The 6540-nt window shown below is 45.9% G+C and overlaps 1 non-coding gene across 1 annotated transcript; it reads right to left on the reverse strand.

Moving 5' to 3' along the window:
• Positions 1–5646: 5646 nt before the first annotated feature.
• Positions 5647–5718, reverse strand: trnat-cgu (transfer RNA threonine (anticodon CGU)). Its single transcript has one exon. It is a non-coding gene; the product is annotated as a tRNA-Thr (tRNA).
• Between the last annotated feature and the right edge of the window lie 822 nt (positions 5719–6540).

Below are 6540 nucleotides of genomic sequence, written 5' to 3' on the forward strand. Positions count from 1 at the left end.
CATCTGGTGGTGGAGAGGAGGCTCTGCAGGAAGGGGTTGACAAAGTGGGAGAGACTCGGCTGCTCCGTGTTTGCAGCTTGTGCTCGTGTGAGCAAAAGTAATTTGTTACTGATTGATGTGTTCACTGAAAAGAAGAAGCTGATTGCAATAGAGAGCCTTTGGAAGCATCTTGTTATTATGGGTAAAATACTTGATGTTTTGAAAGTGAACTGTTTGTATTGTTACCAAACATAAATCGCAGAGAATGGTTTCGATCCATCGACCTCTGTGTTATGGGCCCAGCACGCTTCCCCTGCAGCACTCTGCTGACTACTGTTTTCAAGTTCAGCTGCCCGTTAGTGAACTATGTTCATTCCCCAATGTTTTTATAAAAATAGGATTGGAGTCGGATTTCTCAAGAATCCCGGAATCAGCAACACACGTGCTGACGGACTCACCCTCACTGCCCAATGACACAAGGACACAGAGTAACAGCACCGACAATGAGGCAGGCAGAGAAAGACACACAGAAAACCAGGAAGATATTATCAGGATCCAGAAATGAACAGACAGAGAAAGGTACTGAGCAAACCAGCAAGAGACAGCGAGATAAAAGCAAAATACTGCGGATACTGGAAACCTGAAATAAAAACAATAAATGCTGGAACCACTCAGCAGGTCTGGCAGCATCTGTGGAAAGAGAAGCAGAGTTAACGTTTCGGGTCAGTGACCCTTCATCAAGGAGGCTAGGACAAATAGTATGGGAAGCAACAACTAATTTTTAGTAAAAAATGGGTGTAAGAATTGCTTCCATTAATGTGCGTAGCATTAAATCTACTACGCGATGTGTTTCAACCTTGGATTACCTTGCCAAGGTCAAAGCTGACCTACTGTTTCTGCAGGAGTGTGGAATACCACACCTCAGCAGCTACAGGCAGTGGTCGCGATGGTGGTCCCACGGGCCATCGACATGGTCGGGGGGTAATGACTGCCGTTCCTCCGGCCTGGGTATTCTGCTGCGGGGAGGTAACTTCACCATCTCCGAAGTTAAGGAGGTGGTGGGCGTCCGCCTCCTCGTAGCAGACGTGATGTACAACAACGCTCCGCTCCGGTTGATCAACGTGTACGCCCCGGTACAACGCAGCGAGCGGCTGACCGTCTTCCAGCAGCTCCCACTGCTGCTGGCGACGTCCAGGCCGGTCATCCTAGGCGGTGACTTCAACTGCATCATCTGGAGATCTAAAATGGACCAGGGCGGGAGGGACACGATGTTCAAACCTCTGGACAAGGGCGGGAAAAACGTACCCAACGTCGCCCTCATCCTGATGACCACCTTCGTGTGCAGCTGCACCAAGCTGTGTGTGGAGCCCCAGTACACGAACACCAAGTGTCACTATGAGCTGAGGTTTTGCGAAGGATGGGTCTGGTCACATTGCCGCGGATCGCTTCATCCAGTTGGACCATACCGTACCAGCTATCCTTCGTGGGAATGTTTCTGCGGGAAAACACCTTTGACCACCAATCCATCAGGCAGTGGTCTGCACGGAATGTCCTCAAGGCCCTACGGGAAAAGGAGATGGTGGATCCGGTCGGATGGTTCCCTGAGCAGACTGCCAAAGTCATTTGGCAGAATGCCTCATCACCAGAACTTTCAAACAAGCACCAAGATGTAGCTTGGCTGGTGGTAAGAAGAGCCCTTCCTGTCAGATCCTTCCTGCATGCCCGAAGTCTCGCCCCCTACACACGCGGCACTCGAGGTGGCTGCGGTGGGGAAGAGACAGTTGCCCACCTCCTTCTGGAATGTGTCTTTGCAAAGCAGGTGTGGAAAGAGATGCAGTGGTTTTTGTCGAGGTTCATCCCAAGCAGCTCTGTTACACAGGAGTCTGTGCTCTACGGGCTGCTCCCAGGGATGCACACCGAGATAAACATTAACTGCTGCTGGAGGACCATCAATTTGGTGATAGACACTCTTTGGTCTGCCCGAAACTTGCTGGTCTTGCAGCGCAAAGAGTTGTCCACGACCGAGTTTTGCAGACTGGCACATTCCAAGGTCCAGGACTACGTGCTGAGGGACACACTAAAGCTTGGGGTAGCCACTGCAAAGACTCAATGGGGAAAGACCACTGTGTAAGGTCCCCCCGCCATAGTGAACTGGGCAGCTGGACCCATTGGAAACCCCTCGTGCTGTATACACCAGATATGGGTTTGCTGTAAAATGTCCATGTCAGGTAAAACGGAGTGGAAGGGTTGTGAGGCAACTCACTCCTGTATTGAAGAAAACTGATTTCCTTTGAACTTTTTGGAATGTCAACTTGGTGCTGTTTTGAACTGTTGTATAATGCATTTTTTACAGATTTATATGAAGAAAGCATATTTTTAGGAATAAAATCCTGGGGATTCATATGCATAGTTCTTTGACGGTGGCAGGACACATTGAGAAAATAGTTAGCAAAGCATATGGGATCTTGGGCTTCATAAATAGAGGTACTGAGTACAAAAGTAGGGAAGTTATGCTGAATCTGTATAAATCTCTAGTTGGGCCACAACTAGAGAATTGCATCCAGTTCTAGTCAACACACGTTTGGAGGGATGTGAGTGTCCTTGACAGGGTGGAGAAGATTTATCAGAATGGTTCCAGACATGAGGGATTTTAGCTGTAAGGTTAGGTTGGAGAAGCTGGGGTTGTTCTCCTTGGAGCAAAGGAGATTGAGGGGAGATTTGATAGACATGTACAAGATTATAATAAATATGACAGGTTTAGATAACTTACAGGGCGATGGGGATAGAGCGGGGGAATGGGACTGAATGGATTGATTTACATGGGCTTGATGGGCAAAATGAGTTCCTGTACTGTAGTGACTCCATGACTCAATGACTCTCTCTCCTTCTCTCTCTCTCTCTCTCTCTCTGTCTATCGCTTTACCTCTCTCTGCCTCTCTCTCTCTATCTGTCTTTAGCTGGTCCTCTAACTTTCTATCGCATTCTCTCTCTCTTTTTTTTCACTCTCTCTCTCTCCATTACACACATATTTGTCAATCACATGTCAAAGAAGGAAGCGTAATGAAGGAATGTCTGCGCCCTTGAAAATGTTTCCAGCAGAATAGTTAAATGTTTAAAGTTTCTGTAGGGAGTTTGACCTGAGATGGTGAGACACAAGGATGTGAGGTTATTAAAGTCTTCACCAAATGTAATAGGGAATAATTTTCTTCACTGGTGAACCCAAAGGAACAAATATGGCACAAGAATGAGAAAAGTCAGAGGATTGAGAAACATCCAATGGTTCTTCACATATACAAGTCAGCAGACCCACAGAAATACAGTAGGTTGAGAGTTCAGATCCAGTGATAGACTGGACAAATATCGAGCCAGTGCTTTTTTCTTTATAAACCTGACATCTGTCCACTTGGCTATTGCACCTCATCTCGATGTATCTGATAATACTGATACTATTTGTATTCCACAGTTGCTTTGAAATCACAGGCAATATAAATGGATTGGGAATGTCAATGGTCAGAAACCATTAATGGATTGGGATAGTCAATGGACTGGAAAATATCAGTGGATTGAGAAATTCTATAGACTGAGTTATATCAATGGATTGGGACAGTTCAGTACATTGTGAAACATCAATGGATTAGGAAACAGGAATTAAAGGGACAGATGGAGTTCAACCTGGAAAAGTGTGAAGTGATTCATTTTGGAAGGTCGAATTTGAATGCAGAATACAGGCTTAAAGACAGGATGCTTGGTAGTGTGGAGGAACAGAGGGATCTTGGGGTCCATGTCCATAGATCGCTCAAAGTTGCCACCCAAGTTGATAGGGTTGTTAAGAAGGCGTATGGTGTGTTGGCTTTCATTAACAGGGGGATTGAGTTTAAGAGCCGCTAGGTTATGCTGCAGCTCTATAAAGCCCTGGTTCGACCACACTTGGAATATTGTGTTCAGTTCTGGTCGCCTCATTCTAGGAAGGATGTGGAAGCTTTAGAGAAGGCGCAGAGGAGATTTACCAGGATGCTGCCTGGACTGGAGGGTACGTTTTACGAAGAAAGGTTGAGGGTGCTAGGGCTTTTCTCATTGGAACGAAGAAGGATGAGAGGTGACTTGATAGAGGGGTACAAGATGATGAGAGGCATAGATAGAGTGGATAGCCAGAGACTTTTTCCCAGGGCAGAAAGGGCTGTCACCAGGGGACATAATTTTAAGGTGATGGAGGAAGGTTTCGGGGAGATGTCAGAGGTAGGTTCTTGACACAGAGAGTGGTGGGTGCGTGGAATGCACTGCCAGCGGTGGTAGTAGAAGCAGATACATTAGGGACATTTAAGCGACTCTTGGATAGGTACATGGATGATAGTAGAATGAAGGGTATGTAGGTAGTTTGATCTGAGAGTAGGTTAAAGGTTCGGCACAACATCGTGGGCCGACGGGCCTGTACTGTGCTGTACTGTTCGATGTTCTATGTTTCAGATGAAAGGATTGCATTAATCAATGGATTAGAATATGGAGAGGCAGGAGAAAATGATGCCATTTTAAGTAGGGGGCCGGGGGTTAGTAGAAACAGACCAGGGCTATTTTACTCTCTATCTCACTACTTTCTTCTATCTGGCTCATTATCACATCCTCTCTCTCTCAGAGCGGTGGGAATCACTGGAACCCACACTTGCTGCTCAGATTGTTTGGTTCCGGGAAAATACAAGATCCACATCAGATTCACAGGAAGGATAAATGTGATTCAGAGCCAATCATATTCCTTTTGGTGATGTGTGCTCAGCTTTGTTATATCAGCAAAGGCAGCAGGATATGCAAATCCTGAAGAGTTTTGATAGAGTAAAGAAGGAGAAAGTGTTGCGAGTGACAGAAGGGTCAGTAACCAGAGGAAACACATTTAAAGTAATTGACAAAAGAATTCGAGTTGTGATGAGGAGATTGTTTTTTCCGCAGTGTGTTGTTCTGGTCTGGAATGCAATCCTGAAAGGTCAGTGGAAGCAGATTCAATGTTAACTCTGAATGGAATTGGATATATACCTGACATGGAAAATCTAACAGGGCAATGGGGGAAAGGACAGGAGTGCGGGATGTGGGATTAGATTATATTAGATTAGATTAGAGATACAGCACTGAAACAGGCCCTTCGGTCCACCGAGTCTGTGCCGAACATCAACCACCCATTTATACTAATCCTACATTGCTACCAAACATCCCCACCTGTCCCTGTATTTCCCGACCACCTACCTACATAAGTGACAATTTATAATGGCCAATTTACCTATCAACCTGCAAGTCTTTTGGCTTGTGGGAGGAAACCGGAGCACCCGGAGAAAACCCACGCAGACACAGGGAGAACTTGCAAACAGGCAGTACCTGGAATCGAACCCGGGTCCCTGGAGCTGTGAGGCTGCGGTGCTAACCACTGCGCCACTGTGCCGCCCTAAATAAAATAGCTCTGTTAAATATCAAGCAAATGCACAGTAAAAAGGTTCAGTGCTTGGACCTCAGTTATTTTCACTCTGTCAATGGCAGAGAAGGCTCAAGGAACCATGTGGCTACTCCTCATGTTCTTCCCAGTGTCCAGAATAAAGTGCAACATGACACTGATTTCAAGATGGCCGACACGAATGCAACGCACATTTTTTCTGGAAACATCACATTTAAAGTGAGAAGCTAATCATAAGGCACGGACGGGGATTGAACCCGTGATCTTCAGTTTACGAGACTGACGCCTTACCACTTGGCCACCATGCCTTTGATTGATGGACACCTGAGGCTCCAGAGGAGGATTTGTGAATCTTTTTCAATTTGGTTGAAACAGCATCGAGAAACATGCACAGAAATAAAGAGGGATTGTGGAATGGGTAACAGATCAGCCTCATTCACATCATCAGCATCATGAAATCTTCATTCAGACGTTCCATTCCCATCCTCAGCTTTTCTCACATCTGTACAGTAATATAAGAGTGGACATTGGGTTGTTACTGGGCAGATTATATAAATAGACTATGTGCATCATCACAGGAAGTGATGTAATATAATCTGTGTGGCACCTCATGGAGAGTTGTCGATGAAACCTTCAATGCAAGGTGTGTGGAGTAAACTCAGGTTATTTTAACCGTCAGATTCTTATAAATTCTGTACTAAGCCTTGACAGATATCAGAATATTATATGGGGGCCACAGTAAACCAAAGCGAAGATGGAGAAATCTTTGCCTGCACCTTTGAAAAGGTCACTGGACTGAACCAAGCCGAGGAGTGGCCGTGATGGTTCCAGAGGTTTGCAAGGTTTCGTACTGCATCGGGTCTCGTGCAGAAGCCAGACATGGAACAGGTCAGTACGCTATTGTCTGCAATGGAGGGAGTGTGCAGGCAACATCCTCATGAAGAACAGAAGGCTACATGTGAAGAAGTTATTAAGGCACTCAAGACATATTTTAATTGAGGAAAAAAATGTCATCGTGGAGCCAAAGTTAAAACGCTGCATTTGCTGACAACGCAACCACCAGGTGACGCTGTACTAGCACATGCGCAAATGCAGCCTCTTCCACTGAAACGTCACTGTCTGTGACATTC

This window comes from Heterodontus francisci, unplaced genomic scaffold, assembly GCF_036365525.1.
Source record: "Heterodontus francisci isolate sHetFra1 unplaced genomic scaffold, sHetFra1.hap1 HAP1_SCAFFOLD_121, whole genome shotgun sequence".
NCBI lineage: Eukaryota > Metazoa > Chordata > Chondrichthyes > Heterodontiformes > Heterodontidae > Heterodontus > Heterodontus francisci.